The 23239-nt window shown below is 38.0% G+C and overlaps 1 protein-coding gene across 1 annotated transcript in view; it reads right to left on the bottom strand.

Moving 5' to 3' along the window:
• MRPS28 (mitochondrial ribosomal protein S28) overlaps window positions 1–23239 on the bottom strand; it is a 103358-nt gene that overhangs the window by 4417 nt on the left and 75702 nt on the right. The window lies entirely within an intron of this gene.

The following is a 23239-nucleotide window of genomic DNA, read 5'->3' as shown; positions in this document are numbered from 1 at the left end:
ATAATTCCAAGTAATAATTAAACCAATGAAGGATTTCTGTAGAAGGTATGTTTTGGGGGTGAGTTTTCTTTCAATAATTTGCTTTGATTCAAATCTTACTTATTTTAATGGTATAAGCATTCCTCTCTTAAAATGTATTATATAATATATATAACATGCAATATATATAAATACATGATAAATGTCCTACAAAAAAGAAAACAATTTCTTTTGAAATGAATGCTGAATTTCCTTTGAAGATGTGAGGCAAAATAGCACTGAACAAAAGCAAGTAAAATTCAGAGAACTACACATTTAACAGTCCACACTTCCCAGCATTAACCACAATATAAATGAAAACAAGTAGAATATATTGTCAGTCATAGTGACTTATCTATTCTAGTATTCTTTTTGACAGTGGTTCAAGGAACACTGAGGATTGAGGGGCAGGTAGAGCTGTCTAATTTTACCTATCTCCTATCACTCTTCCTTCTTTTTTTTTTTTTTTAAGTTTTTTAATTTTTATTTATTTATTTATTTATGGCTGTGTTGGGTCTTCGTTTCTGTGTGAGGGCTTTCTCTGGTTGTGGCAAGTGGGGGCCACTCTTCATCGCGGTGCGCAGGCCTCTCATTATCGCGGCCTCTCTTGTTGCGGAGCACAGGCTCCAGACGCGCAGGCTCAGTAATTGTGGCTCACGGGCCCAGTCGCTCCATGGCATGTGGGATCCTCCCAGACCAGGGCTCGAACCCGTGTCCCCTGCATTGGCAGGCAGACTCTCAACCACTGCGCCACCAGGGAAGCCCCTCTTCTTTAATTCTTGATGGAGTTAAGCCGTCAATGAATCTATTTTTAGCACATACTATTTCTTGGAAGGGGAAGATGATCATTTCAATAGGTTCATTGTTTTTTCTTCCAAGAAGCATTTTTTAGCTTCCTTTAAAATTTACCATTTCATGCTGGAGAGGGTGTGGAGAAAAGGGAACCCTCTTGCACTGTTGGTGGGAATGTAAATTGATACAGCCACTGTGGAGAACAGTATGGAGGTTCCTTAAAAAACTAAAAATAGAATTACCATATGATGCAGCAATCCCACTACTGGGCATATACCCAGAGAAAACCATAATTCAAAAAGACACATGCACCCCAATGTTCACTGCAGCACTATTTACAATAGCCAGGTCATGGAAGCAACCTAAATGCCCATCAACAGATGAATGGATAAAGAAGATGTGGTACATATATACAATGGAATATTACTCAGCCATAAAAAGGAATGAAATTGGGTCATTTGTAGAGACATGGATGGACCTAGAGACTGTCATACAGAGTGAAGTAAGTCAGAAAGAGAAAAACAAATATCGTATATTAACGCATGTATGTGGAACCTAGAAAAAGGGTACAGATGAACCGGTTTACAGGGCAGAAGTTGAGACACAGATGTAGAGAACAAACGTATGGACACCAAGTGGGGAAAGCCGTCGGGGGGGTGGGGATGGTGGTGGTGTGATGAACTGGGAGATTGGGATTGACATGTATACACTGATGTGTATAAAACTGATGACTAATAAGAACCTGCTGTATAAAAAAAATAAATAAAATTCAAAAATTAAAAAAAATTACCATTTCAATAGTAGACTTAACTTCTAACCTAATCAACCATCCCCCTTCTTTATATACCAGACACTATCTCCTCTATGTCTTCTTCCTATAATGAGGTTTTATTATTATTATTATTTTTAAATTAATTATTTATTTATTTTTATTTATTTATGGCTGTGTTGGGTCTTCGTTTCTGTGCGAGGGCTTTCTCTAGTTGTGGCAAGTGGGGGCCACTCTTCATCGCGGTGCGCGGGCCTCTTATTATCGCGGCCTCTCTTGTTGCGGAGCACAGGCTCCAGACGCGCAGGCTCAGTAGTTGTGGCACACGGGCTTAGTTGCTCCGCGGCATGTGGGATCCTCCCAGACCAGGGCTCGAACCCGTGTCCCCTCCATTGGCAGGCAGACTCTCAACCACTGCGCCACCAGGGAAGCCCGAGGTTTTATTATTTTTAAATTTTAATTAGTTTTTCCTCATTCCTTTGATTACATCAGTGGACTTTTCCTTCTAAAAGTGCACAAATACCCATAATTTTGCTACAATTTTAAGAAGTTCACAGATTACCTGAAGGTCATCTACAGACCTATAAGATTAAAAAGTTTTGTGCTAGATTTTAAGTCTGTTTATATTTCTTGAGGTAAAAGAAATGGGTTCTCATTCCATCTACACAACAACATGGCCTTGTGATAATTATGTCTGTTGTTAAATTCCCAATGTGTTTCTTAATGAAACCTAGGACTTCAATGAACAAGCTCACTGGGCCACTGCTCACAGCCACACAGTTGGTAAGCGGTAGACCCAACCTCTACCACGGCCTCCTTTTCTAATGGATATAAGACAAAAGTCCATGGCATATGTAAAGAAGGAATTTTTCTTTCATAATTACCCTGGTCACTTCCTTAAGTTTAAAACTATTAGGAATGAATAAGGACAGGTGTTAAAAAGAGAATTAGGTCCAGAGAAGCATAATATTTTGACTTTAAAAAATATGGAAAAGGGGGGTAAGGGGGGAGGGATAAATTAGGAATTTGGGATTAGCAGATGTAAACTACGGTATGTAAAATAAATAAACAAGGTCCTGCTGTATAGCACAGGGAACTATATTCAATGCCTTGTAATAAACTATAATGGAAAAGAATATGAAAAAGAATATATATACATGTATAACTGGATCACTTTGCTGTATACCAGAAACTAATACAACACTGTAAATTAACTATACTTCAATTAAAAAATAAATAATATAACCATGGAATAAAAAGATAAATCAATAAAATGTATCCAACAAAGGAACAGGCTTGAGATGACTCTTAAGAAGCTAAATGGGTCCCACCATCTTGAATATTTATACTATAAATGTTTGTTTATAGCAAATAATTATACCAAAACGTGTTGGAAATGTTCAGAAGTACTGTATGGTTGTCACAATGATGAGGTTGACATTTAGTAGGGGTGGATGGGATGGAGACATTCTGTAATGCACAGAACTCTTCCATACAACAGAGTTGTCCTGGATCTGTGCTAGACAGTGATGTGGGTGAAAAACCTGCTTATAATTATCTAAGCCTAAAACTCTGTCTGCTAAATACAAAGAGTTGGTTTTTTAAAAATAAGAGTTTAAGTATACACTAAATTTCCAAGAATGTGATTACTGTGTAAACTAATGGAAGACTGACTTTGTCGACAGTGTTAGCAAGAGTTGCTCACTATTTCAGAAAATCACACTGCCATAACAATACCACCATTTCATTTTTGTGTCTTGCTACATGGGTTAAATGTATCTTCTTTACAGCTTAAACTTTGGCTTATTGTTTGCATTGGGAGGAGATCCATCTCCTCTACACCTGCTATCTAAAAATATATGATTTAAAAAAATAAAAAAAAAAATAAAAAAATAAAAATATATGATTTATCTTCTCACCTTTCAATGAAATGCATTGATAAAAACTTAACTAAAATACCAATAATACCAAAACACCGTTGCCCAACATAACTTTCTGTAATGACAGAAACATTCCATATAAGGTGGTCATTGAGCACTTGAAATATGACTAATGTGAGTGAGGAACCAAATTTTCAAATTTTATTTAATTTGAATTAAATTTAAATAGCCATTTAGTGCAGTTATAGACAATTTCAAATTGACAATAAAAATAGTAAGCATACTTGTCCTACAATATATAACACTGGAAGAAAGGCTAGTTTTACAGGAAAAATAGAACTCTGAAATTTGTTATAATAAATAGCTATTACTAATTAGATTACAGCAATAATAAACGATCAGATCCATGTTTGCCATTCCTAAGTCCTCAAATGTTTCTTTCCTTTCTGTTATTTTTTGTATTTTTCCTCAAATCTGTGTGACACTGTACTAGACACACAGCAACTGAACTGTCTTTTAGATATTTAGAGGTTAAAACAAAATTCTCTGTAAAGATAGCTTCTTCCACGTTACAGATAGAAAATTAAGATACATGGAAGTCACTTGCCAACACCACAAAGCTGTATAAGAGGATTCACAGATTTTTTTTCTCCTCTTCCTTTTCTTAAGTTCTCAGTTACCTCTGACTTCTTGCAAGAACTGTAAGCTTAATCGCTTTAGGAGTGATAAGAAGTTACCACTTCATATGGTCTCATAATGTCTTCCCTTTGAAATAAAATGTAAACCATGTTGCTGCCGCCTAACTCATTGTTTTAACTGTTTCCCACTAGAAATATGGTTACTTTCAGTGGTAACAGATAATAAATTATCAGAAAAAAGTCTCCATGGCTTAATGCAAGGTTGTCTATTTTTCATACCTTTTTTAATTAGAAAAAAAAACTTTGGATATTAGTTTTTCAGAAATGCTGTATTTCATATTATAAAACATTGAATACTGCTGTCTTGAAAGCAAATAGGATGTCTCCAGTGAGCATGTTCAAAATGAAAATAGCCTGTGTTTTCACTGCTTGGTGTGTTTCTTTAACTTCAAGTGCTTGCCTCCGACTGATCTTTGTGAACTCCAGCCTAAATGGATTCAATGCCAGCCTTCACCATCACTGCTCTCTTCCACTGTGCATTTTCGCAGACCATATGCTGCAGTAAATGAGCCTGCATGTCTGAGCTGTTTAGGAAAAGGGCAATTAAATCTGGTTTTGCATTTCTGTATTAAGGACATGGTTTAAAGACTTTCCTTTGGAGAGGTTTTTGACATTCTTTCCACAGACATTCTTTAACATCTGTCAGTGCATGCTGGTGACGGTTCTCGTAGACTTAAAATAGAGACAGTCTCTGACTAGTTCTTTGATATACGTATATTAAATAATACAAAGCCGACAAATACAAGGCTTGGATTGAACCTCAGTATCCAAAGAGAATCTTGTAAGGAATTCTGACTTTGCTAGTCAATTTAGCTGTCTTGCTGTAATCATAGTTCTCAGAGGTTTTAAAAATAGTTCTCTTGAAATCATTAACCATCTATGTTTTCATCCCAGTAAGTTAAAATAGTTTAGAACTTTTTCTGATTTTCTTACAATTCGTTAAAGTTTTAAGACTTTAGAAGTAAAATTTTGTTTTCTGAAGAGAGAAAGCTAAAATGTTTCTAATGGTTCAATTACCACCTATTTGTCTTTTCTAATTCATACAAATGTTCACAGTAATGCTGATCTCTATGTGAAGCCCATACTTTGTCCGTGTGTGTGTGCGTGTGTGTGTGAGGGAGAGCATTTGCATGTGAGCATGAGGGAATATATGTACTTTGTTCTTCTTTAAATGAACTGTCTGGGCATCAATTTCCTCATCTCTGAAAAGCACAACGTTAGAAGAGACCTAAGGTCTTTTGCAGTTCTGTGATTTTATTCTACTTTTATACAATTTTAAGTGTTTGAAAACAGATATAGTATAGAGAGCTATTAAGTGCAAAATTGATTAAATATACATATAAAATGCAAAATTTTAAGACTTTTTATTAGATACATAAAATATTATTATAGTCTTAAATATTCAATTAACAAATGAACTTTTATATGCAGACTCTGTGGTGTATTTCAGATTTGTCTCCCTTTTTCAAAGTACCATCACTGTGTTTCCTTGACAGTGTTTCTAGTCTATTGCTTCTTTCTGTTCAATCTGTAAGATGCCTGTCAAGACTGACTCACCACATACTATCTATACTGTCTTATCAAGCACAGCAGCCATGGTTAACAACATAAAGGTAGAGAGTGCTCATAAAGTTCTGTAGCTCTCCAATAATTCAACTCATTAAAATTTAAAATGTTCATAATACTAAAATGCATTTCCTCAAATTGCTATCATCATGGATAAGACTTTTAATCTTGTTCTGCAACTCTACTATAAACGTATGATTTTGTTTTTCCCTTAAACCAAATTCTTTTTAAACTTGCCCTGCCAGTTAAGTATTTTGTGCCACAAACGGAAGTTTTGTCTCTTGTTCAAACATTGATTTGTTTTATGAAATGTGAAAATGGAACATTTTTAAATGTCCAATAAATAATTTCACTTTTTAATAATGTGGAATATGTATATAATGTAATATATTACATATAGCATCAATAATGATAGTCATAACTTTTTCTTAGAGTTAACAAAATAAGATGTGTCAAGAAATTAGGGAAAGGAAAACCCTATAACCTAATAACTATATCAAGTCTATATTTATTTTTTAAAAAACCAAAATGTTTGTTGCTGGTCAGAATATACATATATCATAAAAAAGAATATACACATACTTATATTTAGAGGGGCCAAAAACTCCAAAGAAAACATAAGGAATAAATGCTTTCAGGCACCTGAGATACGCTGATGACTAACATTAGATCAAAGTTGGAGCCAGAATTACAGCATCTAAGCAAAGGATACATTTTGTGGTATACAAGTTTTGTTTTATGAGAAAAGAAAATATACACATTTATTGCCAGAGATAAGTTTTGTCAGTGTAGAACAGAGGAAAGAATATGGGCTTTAAAAAGTTATAGAGGGGTGGAGTCAAGACAGCGGACTAGGAGGACGCAGAATTCGCGTCTCTGCACAACTAGGGCACCTACCAGGCACCAGGGGGGGACCACGGACACCTAAGGGGATGGAAGGAACCCCTAGCGACTGGGTAGGATGTGGGGCGTGGGGGGGGAGTGAAGGGGGAGGAGAAGTGGAGGCAGGATGGGACTGGTGCCCTGAGGGGCGGCTGGGGGAGGGGAAGGGGTCCCACGCCCGAAGGGGGAAACTGGGGGAACACTGGGAGGGCAGAGGATCAAAAGGGAGCATGGTCAGGCTTCCCCCACCCACTTGGGCCCCTGGGAGCCTGCTGAGATCCCAGGCCTGACCCTCTGCCCACCGAGGCCCCCTCCAGCTGCGTGGGTCCTGAGGGAGTGGGAGGGAGGGAAGGGGGAGCAAAAGTAAAGGTCAGACCTATGGACCGGCACCCCTGAAGGGCGGCTGGGGGAAGGGAGTTCCTACACCCAGCGGGACCCACCCATGGTTAGGGGCCCAGCAACAACAGGGGAGACCCTGGGGGGGACAGTAAGGGAGGGGGGGCATGGAGGAACAGAAGGGAACACAGCCAATGCTTTCCCTGTCCACTTAGGCACCGGGGAGACCTGTTGAGTTCCTGGGCCTAATCCTCTGCCCTCGGAGTCTCCCTCCTGTGGCAGAGGGCAAGCCCCGCCCCTACACCCCCACCCAGGGCCCTACCTCTACACTTGGAGACACCCTCTGAGACACCCTCCGACCGCTCTGGGCCTAAACCCCACCCACACACCCTCACCCAGGGCCTTACCTCCAAACTCTGTAACTCCACACTATGTAGGCCCCCCTTTGGACGTGCTGCCTCTCCCCTTCCGCATAGGTCCTAAGCAGAGGCCCCGCCCCATGCTCAAACGTCAACCCCACCCCCACCTAGGTCCCACCCCACCCTAAACCCAGCCCCTGCCTAAGAGCCAACCCCACCTAAACTCTGCCCCCATAGCCAAGGTCTTTTTTTTTTCTTTTCTCTGTTGTGGTTTTGTTTACCTTGTTGCAGTTGTTTCAATTATATTTTTATTTTTCCTAATATATTTTTTATCTTTCTAATTTAATTTTATTTTTTATTCTCTGTTATTGTACTGCTCCTTTTTTCTTTTTTTTTTTTTTGCCACACCACGTGGCATGCGGGATCTTGGTTCCCAGGCCAGAGGTTGGGCCCGAGCTCCTGTGGTGGGACACCAAGTCCAAACCACTGGACTAACAGAGAACCTCAGACCCCAGGGAATATTCATCAGAATGAGGCCTCCCGGAGGTCCTCATCTCACCACCAAAACCTGACTCTATCCAACTGCCTGCAAACTCCACTGCTGGATGCCTCAGGCCAAACAACCACTAAGACAGGAATACAGCCCCACCCATCAAAAAAAAAAATAAAAATAAAAAATGACAAAAAAATGTTACAGACGAAAAGCAAGGTAGAAACCTACAAGACCAAATAAATGAAGACGAAATAGGCAACCTACGTGAAAAAGAATTCAGAGTAATGATAATAAAGATGATCCAAAATCTTGGAAACAGAATGGAGAAAATACAAGAAACGTTTAACAAGGATCTAGAAGAACTAAAGAGCAAACAAACAGTGATGAACAACACAGTAACTGAAATTAAAAATACTCGAGAAGGAATCAACAGCAGAATAACTGAGGCAGAAGAATGGATAAGTGAGCTGCAAGATAAAATGGTGGAAATAACTGCCGGGGAGCAAAATAAAGAAAAAAGAATGAAAAGAACTGAGGACAGTCTCAGAGACCTCTGGGACAACATTAAACACACCAACATTCGAATTATAGGGGTCCCAGAAGAAGAAGAGAAAAAGAAAGGGTCTGAGAAAATATTTGAAGAGATTATAGTCAAAAAATTCCCTAACATGAGAAAGGAAATAGTCGATCAAGTCCAGGAAGTGCAGAGAGTCCCTTACAGGATAAACCCAAAGAGAAACACGCCGAGGCACATATTAATCAAGCTATCAAAAATTAAATACAAAGAAAAAATATTAAAAGCAGCAAGGAAAAGCAACAAATTACCTACAAGGGAATCCCCATAAGGTTAACAGCTGATCTTTCAGCAGAAACTCTGCAAGCCAGAAGGGAGTGGCAGGACATATTTAAAGTGATGAAAGGGAAAAACCTACAACCAAGATTCTCTACCCGGCAAGGATCTCATTCAGGTTCAATGAAGAAATCAAAAGCTTTACAGGCAAGCAAAAACTACGAGTATTCAGCACCACCAAACCAGCTTTACAACAAATGCTAAAGGAACTTCTCTAAGTGGGAAACACAAGAGAAAGAAAAGACCTACAAAAATGAAACCAAATCAATTAAGAAAATGGTAATAGGCACATACATATCAATAATTACCTTGAATGTAAATGGATTAAATGTTCCAACCAAAAGACACAGACTGGCTGAATGGATAAAAAAAGAAGACCCTTATATACGCTGTCTACAAGAAACCCACTTCAGGCCTAGGGATACATACAAACTGAAAGTGAGGGGATGGAAAAAGATATTCCATGCAAATGGAAATCACAAGAAAGCTGGAGTAGCAATACTCATATCAGATAAAATAGACTTTAAAATAAAGACTGTTACAAGAGATAAGGAAGGACACTGCATAATGATCAAGGGATCAATCCAAGAAGAAGACATAACAATTATAAATATTTATGTGCCCAACATAGGAGCACCTCAATACATAAGGCAAATGCTAACAGCCATAAAAGGAGAAATCGACAGTAACACAATAATAGTGGGGGACTTGAACATCAGTTCAAGTTCAACAGACAGATCATCCAGTTAGAAAATAAATATGGAAACACAAGCTTTAAATGACACAACAGACCAGATAGACTTAATTGATATTTTTAGGACATCCCACCCAAAAGCGGAAGAAAACACTTTCTTCTCAAGTGCACATGGAACGTTCTCCAGAATAGATGACATCTTGGGTCACAAATCAAGGCTTGGAAAATTTAAGAAAACTGAAATCGTATCAAGCATCTTTTCCAACAACAGTGCTATGAGATTAGAAATCAATTACAGGGAAAAAAACAGTAAAAAAACAGTAAAAAACCCAAATAAATGGAGGCTAAACAGTGCATTGCTAAATAACCAAGAGATCACTGAAGAAATCAAAGAAGAAATTAAAAAGTACCTAGAAACAAATGACAATGAAAACCAGACAATCCAAAACCTATGGGACGCAGCAAAAGCAGTTCTAAGAGGGAAGTTCATAGCAATTCAAGCTCACCTCAAGAAACAAGAAAAATTTCAAATAAACAATCTAAACTTACACCTAAAACAACTAGAACAAGAAGAACAAAGAAAACCCAAAGTTAGCACAAGTAAAGAAATCATAAAGATCAGAGCAGAGATAAATGAAATAGAAATGAAGAAAACAAGAGCAAAGATCAATAAAACTAAAAGTTGGTTCTTTGAGAAGATAAACAAAATTGATAAACCTTTAGCCAGACTCATCAAGAAAAAAAGGGAGAGGACTCAAATCAGTAAAATTAGAAATGAAAAAGGAGAGATTACAACTGACACTGCAGAAATACAAAAGATCATAACGGACTACTACAAGCAACTATATGCCAATCAAATAGACAACCTGGAAGAAATGGACAAATTCTTGGAAAAGTACAACCTTCCAAGATTGAACCAGGAAGAATTAGAAAATATAAACAAATCAATCACAGGTAATGAAATTGAAACTGTAATTAAAAATCTTCCAACAAACAAAAGTCCAGGACCAGACGGTTTCACAGGCAAATTCTTTCAAACGTTTAGAGAAGAGTTAACACCTATCCTTCTGAAACTCTTCCAAAAAATTGCGGAGGGAGGAACACTCCCAAATTCATTCTACGAGGCCACCATCAGCCTGATACCAAAACCAGACAAAGATATCACAAAAGAAGAAAATTATAGACCAATATCACTGATGAACAGAGACGCAAAAATCCTCAACAAAATATTAGCAAACAGAATCCAACAACATATTAAAAGGATCATACACCATGATCAAGTGGGATTTATCCCAGGGATGCAAGTATTCTTCAATAAATGCAAAACAATGTGATACACCATATTAGCAAGTTAAAGAATAAAAACAATATGATCATCTCAATAGATGCAGAAAAAGCTTTTGACAAAATTCAACACCCATTTCTGATAAAAACTCTCCAGAAAGTGGGCACAGAGGGAACCTACCTCAATATAATAAAGGCCATGTACGACAAACCCACAGCAAATATCATTCTCAATGGTGAAAAACTGAAACCATTTCCTCTAAGATCAGGAACAAGAAAAGGATGTCCACTCTCACCACTATTATTCAACATAGTATTGGAAGTCCTAGCCACAGCAATTAGAGAAGAAAAAGAAATAAAAGGAATACAAATTGGAAAAGAAGAAGTAAAACTGTCACCTTTTGCCAGTGACATGATACTGTACATAGAAAATCTTAAAAGATGCCACCAGAAAACTACTAGAACTAATCAATGAATTTAGTAAGGCTGCAGGATACAAAATTAATGCACAGAAATCTCTTGCATTCCTATATACTAACAACGAAAGATCAGAAAGAGAAATTAAGGAAAGAATCCCATTTACCATCACAATAAAAAGAATGAAATACCTAGGAATAAACCTACCTAAGGAGGCAAAAGACCTGTATTCAGAAAAGTATAAAACATTGATGAAAGAAATCAAAGATAACATAAACAGATGGACAGATATACCATGTTCCTGGATTGGAAGAATCAACATTGTGAAAATGACTATGCTACCCACAGCAATCTACAGATTCAATGCAATCCCTATCAAATTACCAATGGCATTTTTCACAGAACTAGAAGAAGAAATTTTACAATTTGTATGGAAACACAAAAGGCCCCAAATAGCCAAAGCAATCTTAAGAAAGAAAAACGGAGCTGGAGGAATCAGGCTCCCAGACTTCAGACTATACTACAAAGCTACAAAGTAATCAAGACAGTATGGTACTGGCACGAAAACAGAAATATAGATCAATGGTACAGGATAGAAAGCCCAGAGATAAACCCACACAGATATGGTCACCTTATCTTTGACAAAGGAGGCAAGAATATACAATGGAGAAAAGACAGCCTCTTCAATAAGTGGTGCTGGGAAAACTGGACAGCTACATGTAAAAGAATGAATTGGAATACTCCCTAACACCACACACAAAAATAAACTCAAAATGGATTAAAGACCTAAATGCGATGCTGGACACTATAAAACCCTTAGAGGAAAACATAGACAGAACACTCTTTGACATAAATCACAGCAAGATCCTTTTTGACCCACCTCCTAGAGTAAGGGAAATAAAAACAAAAATAAACAAATGGGACCTAATGAAACTTAAGAGCTTTTACACAGCAAAGGAAACTATAAACAAGATGAAAAGACAGCCCTCAGAATGGAAGAAAATATTTGCAAACGAAGCAACTGACAAAGGATTAATCTCCAAAATATACAAGCAGCACATGCAGCTCAATATCAAAAAAACAAACAACCCAATCCAAAAATGGGCAGAAGACCTAAATAGACATTTCTCCAAAGAAGATACACAGATTGCCAACACATGAAAGGATGCTCAATGTCACTAATCATTAGAGAAATGCAAATCAAAACTAAAATGAGGTATCACCTCACACCAGTCAGAATGGCCATCATCAAAAAATCTACAAACAATAAATGCTGGAGAGGGTGTGGAGAAGAGGGAACCCTCTTGCACTGTTGGTGGGAATGTAAATTGATACAGCTACTATGGAGAACAGTATGGAGGTTCCTTAAAAAACGAAAAATAGAACTATCATATGACCCAGCAATCCCACTACTGGGCATATACCCAGAGAAAACCATAATTTAAAAAGAGTCATGTACCACAATGTTCATTGTAGCACTATTTACAATAGCCAGGACATGGAAGCAACCTAAGTGTCCATCAACATATGAATGGATGAAGAAGATGTGGCATATATATACAATGGAATATTACTCAGCCATAAAAAGGAATGAAATTGAGTTATTTGTAGTGAAGTGGATGGACCTAGAATTTGTCATACAGAGTGAAGTAAGTCAGAAAGAGAAAAACAAATACCGTATGCTAACGCATATATATGGAATCTAAAAAAGCGGTACTGATGAACCTAGTGGCAGGGGAGGAATAAAGACACAGACTTAGAGAATGGACTTGAAGGCACGTGGGGGAAGGGGAAGCTGGGATGAAGTGAGAGAGTAGCACTGACATATGTACAATGCCGAATGTAAAATGGATGGCTAGTGGAAAGCAGCTGCATAGCACAAGGAGATCAATTCGATGCTCTGTGATGACCTAGAGGGATGGGATAGGGAGGGTAGGAGGGAGGCTCAAGAGGGAGGGGATATGGGGATATGTGTATACATATAGCTGATTCGCTTTGTTGTACAGAGGAAACTAATGCAGCATTGTGGAGCATTTATCCTCCAATAAGGATGTGAATTTTAAAAAGTTATGGAAAGGTCTAGATTTGACTGTGACTGAGTACAAGAAACTTACCTCGTATGGATGGCTTACTCATCTGTAAAGCAATACATAACACCTGTCAAGGTTGCTTTGATGCCTAACACATCATAAGGTATGGAAAGTGCCTGTCACATATATATGAACTCAATAAATAGTAGCTATTATGAAATTCACTACGTTGATACTTATATAAAGTATAATAGATAACTGAAAAGATAGTAACTTCAAATATAATTTTATTAAAGATAACTAGAATACTGTTCAAATGGATAAGTCTGACAGTGACCGTCAATATATATAAAAGAAACAAAAGGAAAACAAAACTCATTGAAGGTGTTCTTTAAGTCTGAATTTGGGGCTGAGGGAGGAGGGTAATAAAATCCAGGGGTTACTTTATAAGGACAGACTTGGTGAGTCTGCAGGGAGTCAGAGCTGAGAGGCAAAACACAATCAATTGCCTATGGAAGCTTTTTACAGTGTTTTCTTTTTAAAAAAATACTGATGCCTGGGGTCCAACCCAGACCTACTCCCTCAAAATCAATAGGGTAGAGCTGAAGATTCATGCATATTTGGGGAAAAACTCCTCAAATGGGTCTAGTTCAAAAAGTATTGGTTAAAGTGTTCATAAGTTACATTCTCTGAGTCTCTGTCTCAATCAAACTCCAAATGAATGGTTCATGGCAGTTTGGGGGCCAAGCTGAATCTTGCTCAATTCAAGCTTTAATTTCCCTAACACGTGCATGCAGTACAGACGTTATATAGAAGGTCAAAGTTAGAACTGCACATTTTAAATATCAAATATGAGATGAGCAAAGTTGTTTTGCTATTATGAAAACTGAAGAGATTAATATGTATTTCCATCTATACAAAGGGCTGGATCATTTTAGGTTGGCCATATAAGGATTATTGCAGTTAAGGATATATTTTCATGACCAAAAGATTTTCAAAATCACTTCCATGGCTCTTGAAAACCTAACACTTGCTGGCATATACAACAACTGTCAGATTTAGCTTGAAAATTATCTTATGGCAGATGTCATCTCCCGATCCCATCCCTAAAATGTCCTTAATAATGTCCTTCAATGGCAGAAACTGTCTCCAGATTCCTAACTCCTGTAGTTTTGACTACATTAAGAGAACAGAAGACTTCTAAATTCACTGTTACCAACCCATTTTCAGAGTTTCCTTTTTTCTTTTAATCTTGTTTCTGTCTCTCTGAATTAGTTACTTATTAAATAAGTATTACTGAATTTTCAACAAACACCTGCTCAACTGGGGTAAGGGGGTACCAACAAGAAAGAGAGAAACTATCCTGCTCCCTCCCAACCCATGGAGGCAACGATGGAGTGAAAACCCATTTTCCATCAATTCCCTCGGTGGGAGGTAGGACTACTTTAGCAGGTCAGTACTGATTTCTGTGCCCTTTCAATAAGACATGAGACTTTACCAGATGTCTTTTGGAAAGCCAAATACTTAAGAGATTGTTACCTCAGTAGCCTCTGTGGGCTGGCAAGAGTCAGAGAGAAAAACCTTTCATAAAAGAATCAAATACATGCCTGCAGGTTTCATGCAATCCAGAGTGTTTCAAACGGCCTCCTCTGCAGGACAAGACTCAGTGTCTGGGGTTGGCGGGGGGTGGGGGGGGCGGTTAGGGCGGGGGTAGTGGAAGCAGGGAATGGAGCACAAAGACTCCTATCACATGCTGACAAGGATGAAGTCAGGTTGGTTTTTTTTTTTTTTTTTTAATAATGTTGCAATTCTTTTTTTTTTTTAATTTATTTATTTATTTTTGGCTGTGTTGGGTCTTCGTTTCTGTGCGAGGGCTTTCTCTAGCTGCGGCGAGCGGGGGCCACTCTTCATTGCGGTGCGCGGGCCTCTCACTGTCACGGCCTCTCTTGTTGTGGAGCACAGGCTCCAGGCGCGCAGGCTCAGTAGTTGTGGCTCACGGGCCTAGTTGCTCCACGGCATGTGGGATCTTCCCAGACCAGAGCTCGAACCCGTGTCCCCCGCATTAGCAGGCAGGTTCTCAACCACTGCGCCACCAGGGAAGCCCTCAGGTTGGTTTTAAGAGAGACCCTTAGGGCTTGGAATAGAGCTTGCGACTTGGCACTTCACAGTCCCGGGTTGATATTTGTCCTCTGCACCCCCAAATCTGGGTATATGCATTAAACACTCTGGTTCATGCCCTTTTAAAACTGAGGGCAATGAAGCCTAGAGAAGTTCTGTGAAATTAAAAATAAAACAGAAAACTGACTACATAAGTTCAGAAAAGCAAGTCGTTTAAAGGCATTTCACGTGATAAGGTGCTTTTAGATCGCTGAAAGCTCAATAAGAGTCACCAATGCGATTTTATTCCCCCCAAAGTTAATGTAATTTAGGCTGAATTAGTACAAGTATATATTCCCCATTTCCCACATAATAATCCCGATCTCCTTGCACTTTTCTGACCACTCTAGGGAATTGTCACCTGTTTGGAAAGAAGACAGTGAAAGAATCTTGTATTATGTGAATGAAAAATTAAGGGAAGGAGAGCAGTTAACAGGTTGAAAAAAAAGTAGAAAAAGGACCTTATACCTGTCAGAAGAATTTGAAAGGCAAGGATTAGATAATGATATTATTAAAGAGGTCACAATATTTATTTTGTGCATCTACTTTGTATGCCTCCAAAAAGCAGAAATAAGAAAAATGGTTAGAAGTTACAGAATGGCAGATTTCAGCTTAATATGAGGAAGAACTTCTAACAGAGTTGGCTGGAAGAGGAACTGGGTGTTTTGGTCATTCATGGAGGAAATCACAGGGAATTTTCAAGACGGATGAGCACTGTGGCAGTGATGGAGTTGGAATTCAGTAAGGGCTGAATCAGATGACTTCTAAGATTCCTTCCATTTCTAAAATTTTATGATTCTATGACTCAGAATACTTATTAGGTCTTCCACCATTCAGGAAACATGAAAGCTGGAAAGCAAGTTAAAAAAAGAGCAGCCAAACAGTCAGACAGTAGGTCAGATAGGCAGTAAGAAAGTTAAAATCCGATCACTTTTTAGTTTACCTTTCAGCACTTAACTCTTTCAGACCATGTTGGTGCCTTGACTTATTTCTGGATAGCAAGATCCGCTAGGCACGATTCACTTATTCATCTAGCTCAAATCTGAAGCTAAAGATGATTCCTGACACGACTGCTGGCTAGATGACACATTAAATTTTGTTTCAGATAGAATACACAGTTAATTGACCAGGAAAAACAGATGTTTTACCCCTTCTATTTGTCACTTCCCTAGGTAGGCCATTTCTAAATCACCCTCTGCTTGGATACAAATGAGAAAAGTGACAGGTCAAATATAGCTTCCTTTTTCTGTTACTTACGGTGCTCTCTTTAATAAATCTATGTTAATGTGATACTTTTGAACTTGCACTCTGTAGCACTGCACTGCACTAGAAATAATAGGCACCTGATAAACACTGGTGGAAGACTACCGTGAATATACATTCTCATGTGCTACACAAAAACTTCTGCAACTGGAGTTGTGCACTGGGAGTCTACATTTGACCACAGTGCATTCCACCACTAGACATACGTGCAGCTTACCTGGGCTCCAATCTCAAGGCCACACTGATTTACTTCAAATCCTGAGCAGCAGCCTACATGTTGACAGAGTGTAACCGAATGCTGCCAGTGCTCCCCGATCGCTGGGTCACTCCTATCAGTACAGGAGCGCGACTGCACAGTGACCAGGGGGCTTCTGCTCAGCCAGCTGATGTTTTTTTTTGCTTCTGATTTGAGAAAAGAAATTGTTTCGGGGCAGATTGGTATCTCTAGAGTGACTTTATTCTAAATGCTAATAGAGTAAAATATTGTCAAGAGTCAAATATCTTTGGAATAAAATTCTGCAAAAAAAAAAAGAAATATTACATACTCTGGACTCTCTGAATCAAAATCAAAGCATCTCTTTGTGATTAAAAATTGTAAATAAGAGCTTTTTTTTTTTTTTGCTTTTATTTTTATTTAGTAGGAGGTTGTGGCTATTTCCTTGGGATTAGATAATGATATTATTTCAAGGCTTTTACTACCCAGAAACAAGATTCAAAAAATACTAAAATTCCAAAAGAACTGTGTTAGGATAGCATTTTGACTAATATTAGCATCTCTGAATAAATTCTTATGCTTTTAAAGTAAAGCAGGGCTTCCCTGGTGGCGCAGTGGTTGAGAATCTGCCTGCCATTGCAGGGGACACGGGTTCGAGCCTTGGTCTGGGAAGATCCCACATGCCACGGAGCAACTAGGCCTGTGAGCCACAACTACTGAGCCTGCGCGTCTGGAGCCTGTGCTCCGCAACAAGAGAGGCCACGACAGTGAGAGACCCGCGCACGGCGATGAAGAGTGGCCCCCGCTTGCCGCAACTGGAGAAAGCCCTCGCACAGAAACGAAGACCCAACACAGCCAAAAATAAAAAATAAAAAAAAAAAAAATTTAAAGTAAAGCAAAACAGGGAAGAATAGTGATTAAAATTTTTTCCTTCACTACTAAAAAGGGATTAAGAAACTCAACTTTGATGAGCATTCATTTCCCCTCTCAAATTCTACTTTATAGAGGTTATCTGTATATAGCTTTCCTTGCCCATGTAAATGGACTTCCTAAATCAGTGCCTACAAAATGTGGAAAAAAAGCTCAAGATCCTAGAGCTTTTAAACTTGCCAGAAAAGGGTGAATGAACAGCACAATTCTGTTCAAAAAGCATATATCATGTCATATTAATAGCTAAAGAAAGCCATGTTTATTGGTTTATTGTTTAGTGATAACTAGGACCATGGATAACAAACTGACAGTGTTTAAGAACAATTCTGTTCCCCAATTTACTCATTTTATGCGAACAACTCTATGACCATTATGTAATCTTGAGCAAGGTTACCTTTATTGTAAAATGGGAATCACCATAGTACCTACCTCCTAGGATTGCTGAGAAGATTGTACAAGAGAATGTACATACAGGACTTAGGAAATGCTCAGTGAAAGTCTAGTCAGGACAGGCCTGGATTTAACAAAGAAATTTTTCAGGCATATAACTAGTTCTGTCACAATCAATGTAGGTCTGGCTGTAAGGCTTACTGGGGCTGGCAAACTGACTTGGCAGCGGTTGATTCCTGTTGGGGATGGACAGAAGTTGACAAAAAAGTTTTCAAAGATCTCCTGTTCAAAGAGATTGGGTTTAACTTTAGATGGCTGTCGATTGCTAATCTACTGGATAAGCAGCTGGACTCTTGACCAAATGTGTTTCTAGACCTAGAGGGCCTTTCTGTTGAAAGTAGGACCCCCGTAACGAAGGATACAGGAACAGAATATGAGCCCTGAGAAAGGTGGGCCCAGCATGAGTGCTTGCCCTGGGTCTGGGGCTCCAACCTGTCAGTTTTTCATTGCTTCATTGCTTCATTCATTCATTTATTCAACAAATATTTCTTAAAGGCCCATCTGCGGCACGCACTGTTCTAGGTGCTGGAGTAACCAATGTACAAGAAAGACAGGGTTCCAGCACTCATAGAGCTTACATTGTGGTAAAGAGGAAAAGACAATAAACAAATCAGGTAGGAGGAAGTGCTGTGCAGAAAATTTAAATAAGGTGATATGACAGACAGGGGTGACATTTGACTGGGTGGTGAAGGGAGGCATCTCTGAAGAAGTGACATTTAAGTGGAGCTCTGAAAGACAAAAAAGGAGCCAGCTGTGTAAAGATGGGGGCAGGGCATTTCAGGCAGAGGCACAGTTAGTTCAAAGACTCAAAGGAACAAGTTGGCATGTTTAAAGAAGCAAGAGAAGGCCAGCTTGGCTGGAGAGCACTGGGTGACAGGGACACTGGGAGGAGTGAGAGGGCAGAGAGGAAGGGAGGAGGCAGGCCACCCATAGTGCCTCAGACCCTAATAGAAAAGGTTTGGGGTTTACTTTGGAGAAATGCATGATCAAATTTCTGTTTTTAAGATCACTCTGGCTACTCTCTGGAAAACGAACTGTAGGAAATGATGATGGAAAGACTCTGGGTGGGGAGGATTGAAGTGCTAATTACGACACTTATCCATGGGCAAGGGTGTTGCAGTGAGATATAGCTGTGCTGGCACACCAAATTCCAGGATCAAAGCAGCTGGATCTAATCCTACCGATAATACTGTGTGTCTTGGTTATAATTCATCCAGGATCACAGTAGAGCTGGGCTGAACCTTTTAATATACTGCTTGTATTCTTCTTGTTTTAACAAACAATTTATGCACGTGTAGAACCACCTACTTCCTGTTATAATTGGCAGAGCCTGGCTGTAACGTCCTCTGGGGTGGCAAACTGCCTTGGAAATAGAGTTGGATCTTTATGAAGACAGACAGCAGTTGACAAAGTTTTCAAAGATGAGTGGTGCAATCTGGGGAGGCAAGACTTGAAATTTCCTAAAGCAATGTCTACTCCTACATTTGCTGGTTTATATAAGTGTATTAGTGTGCTTGGGCAGCTATAACAAAACTGGGTGTCTTAAACATCAGAAATTCATTTTCTCATAGTTCTGGAGGCTAGGGATCTGCAGTTCAAGATCAAGGTTCTGGCTGATTTGGCTTCTGGAAGAGACTCTCTCCCAGCTTGCAGACTGCTGCCCTCTCACTATGTCCTCACACGGCCCCTCCTCAGTGCGCACACAGCAAGAGAGTACTCTCATGTCTCTTCTTCCTTTTATAAGGACACCAATCCCAGTGGATTAGGTCCCCACCCTTATGACCTCACTTAACCTTTATTACCTCCTTATATCCCATATAGTCATAATGGGGGTTAGGGCTTCAACATATGAACTTTGAGTGGACACAATTCAGTCCATAACAATGTGTTACTATGAATTCCTACTTGTGTGAGTACAAGCAAATGTTAAATTTATTTGAAACACATATTTATTGCCACTATATAACAATGAGATATTCAGGATATGAAGAATAAATCTGTGATCTCAAGGAGTTTAGAGTCTAGCAGGGGAGATAATTACAATGAAATGTGGAATACTATACTAGAGGTAGTATATGTAAACACAAAGAATTCTATTAGGGAAAAAAATGTCAGGAAACCATAAGGAGAAGAGCTGACGGTTATGTTAAATTTTATAGAATGAGTGGGAGTTCAACAGTGAGGTAGACAAGAAAATCCAGACCTACCTCAAAACCCAACCTCTATGAAATAGGTCTTCCTTGGACTCCCCAGCCTGAAGACATATATCCTTTTACTGAGTTTCAAGAATAGTTATTGTTTGCACAGTTCCTTTGGCCGTTAAAGTAGTGCTCTGAGATACAGCTTCTACTATTCTCTTGAACTATCTAAGTCTTTTGTTATCAGTAAGTTTTAATGAGTGTATGCCTATGTTTCTTGAAGGTAAGGAACATAGCTGATGAATCCTTCAATAGTAGTAAATGAAGGTTCTTTGATTTGAGGAGACTAAAGGATGTATAAGAGAGAACTTAGATGTGAGAATTAGGAGGGTTATAATCAGGTTCTGACACCTCATTAACAAAGAAAATATTCCAGGTTAATTGCTCTGGGTCTCACTTTTTTCTTTCAAAAGAGACAGTTGACTAGGTATATATGGTCTGACAAGCTCTATGAACATACTAGTTCAATCTCCATGAACCTCCATGAACATACTAGTTCAATCTCTCATTCAACAACCCTGTCTAGTTAGGGGTTTCTTAAAGGTACCAGTCTTTACTACTTTAAAAAAAAATCTCCTTTCCCTTCTTGTTCAGATTTTATACAAGCAATTAAAAGGCCATAAAAATTCATCCAATATTATATTTAACATAAAAGGGGGGAAGGAAGGAACAACAAAAAATTCAATTATCAATCCTTCAAGTTTAAATGTTAACCTTAAAATACAGTTAACATCTAGGGTAATTGTTCTACTTCAAGTAAACTGTAAGGAAAATCAGGACAGATAATAGTGGCAGGCAAATTAAATACTCACCTTTGCTTTCTAGTGATTAGATTTAAACATATGGTTTAACCATTTCACAATATAGTATTTATATTTAAACAAAAACACACTCTAGCTATACACAAAGAGATTGCTAAAATGTAAAACATGTAAATCGTGCATCTTCTGTTTTATAACAAAATCTCATCCCAAATGAACGAGTGGGTGGAGGAGAAACAACTCAATTAAAAAGATATTTTCTATAACAATTCCAAAATAGACTAGTTTATTAGTAATTATCAAAAAAAGAAATAGTTCCATTTGAAAAGTTGGTTACAGTTCTAACTTTACAGTCACAAACTCTCTTGTCAGATCAAACTAGTGCTTGCAAAAGTAATTCTGATGCCCAAGTATGGGACAGACTCCATGACCACAAAACTATGCCAGCTCTACCTTTTAAATAGAGTTTGCCAAGATGAGTGTGTTATTAGCCAGGCTTGGCTCAAACAATCCACTGCCCACAAAGCTACTTTAATGTACTGTCTCTATTGAAAATCACAGAGGTCCAACAATACATTACGATACTTTCCCATCACTGCAGCAATTCCCACCACAGGCAACACTTTGTCTCCAACAAAGAAGCCTCACATTCTACGTCTGCACAAACCCCGATCCTGACTAGTACTGTGCGGCTGCCAAGAGGAACATCTGTGTGCTCGACAGTACACAGAACTGGCTCTTTTCTCTTTTCTTTCTCTTACTTTCTGTTTTCTTCTTCTTTTTAATTTCCTAGACAATAAACTATGTGATTGCTGGTAAGGAAACGGTCTTTCATTCCCGTCCTCTTCCCTTTTATTTGTTTGTTTGTTTAAAGTGACAAACAACTACATCTGCCATCTACTATTATTACTTTAAATCCAAATCCTGAAAACACATTAAGTCCAAATCCTGATTCCCTATGAGCTTAGACTTGTGATCATCTGAAGAGTATTGACTTTAAAGATGAAGATCCTTAAAGGTATATTAATAAAAAGAAGTTATCCAATTCCGAGAATATTCGAGAACTTTACTTATATAGAGAGAGTGAAAAATCCAAATAAAAACTAAAAAATGGTAATATATTCATGAGAATAAAAAACTTGTAAACTATACGTTCCCTGTAGAAAGTTTACAACAAAAGCTATTATTTCCATAAGAATATTACATGTTGGTGTTTCATGCCAAAGAAAGACTTTTCTATTATGTTTACCTTCACCTCAAATCAATATTTGGGCTTAAAGAGGTAAAAGAAATTAAGGTGCACCAAGAGACAAATGCACAAAGAATATGACTAGGAATTGACCAGAGGAAAATTACATATTATAGACCCACAATTTCTATCTGCTCCCTAAACAAAAGAAAAAAAAAGGCTCAATTTCATTAGTGATCAAATAGATGCAAATTAAACCTAGATACTTTTGCCATCAGTATGGTTACTATTTGAAAACAGACTACACATTTTTGCAAAGGAATGGAATAGCTGGCATTTTAAATGAGTACTACCTTTCTAGAAAGCAATTTGGCAGTATATGTGTTTATACAAATTGGCCCAGCAATTTCACTTTTCGGATTTTATCCAAAACAAGTGAGAAGAGATGGGCACCCAGATGTTTACTGTAGCTTTATTTAAAATAGAAACAATTTAGAAACAGATAAATATCCAATTATAGAGGCTCTGTTAAATAAATTATGATACAACTCTTCAAGGAGTACTATACAACCAAGAAAAATGAAGTTTAAGAGAATATATAATAAAAAATTTCACTACATAGTTAAGTGAAAATAGCAGGTTATAAAATATGATATATAATGGTAATCCACCTTTTAAAAATGTATGCCTGCTTAGGAAAAATAAAAAATGTTAACAATAGTATTCTCTCATGGTGGTATAATAATAAATTTCTCTATTTTATAATAAACATGCCCTTAGTTTTAAACCAGAAAAAAGTCCCTGAATTATTTCTTCTTAGAATTGATGGAAAATTTTAATTTATTATCATTAAATAAATAAAGGGTAATTCATTTCTTCTCAAAGATACATTAATATTTTCCCAGGTTTTCAAAAACTGTTCCATTGAAAATCATGTAAAATTTCACATGAAAGCTGTAGCAAGAGACAAACAGGAAGAGGGAATCACTACAATAATTTAAGATTGAGA

This window comes from Balaenoptera acutorostrata, chromosome 17 (genome assembly GCF_949987535.1).
Source record: "Balaenoptera acutorostrata chromosome 17, mBalAcu1.1, whole genome shotgun sequence".
Lineage (NCBI taxonomy): Eukaryota > Metazoa > Chordata > Mammalia > Artiodactyla > Balaenopteridae > Balaenoptera > Balaenoptera acutorostrata.
This window is presented reverse-complemented; position numbering and strand designations above follow the sequence as displayed.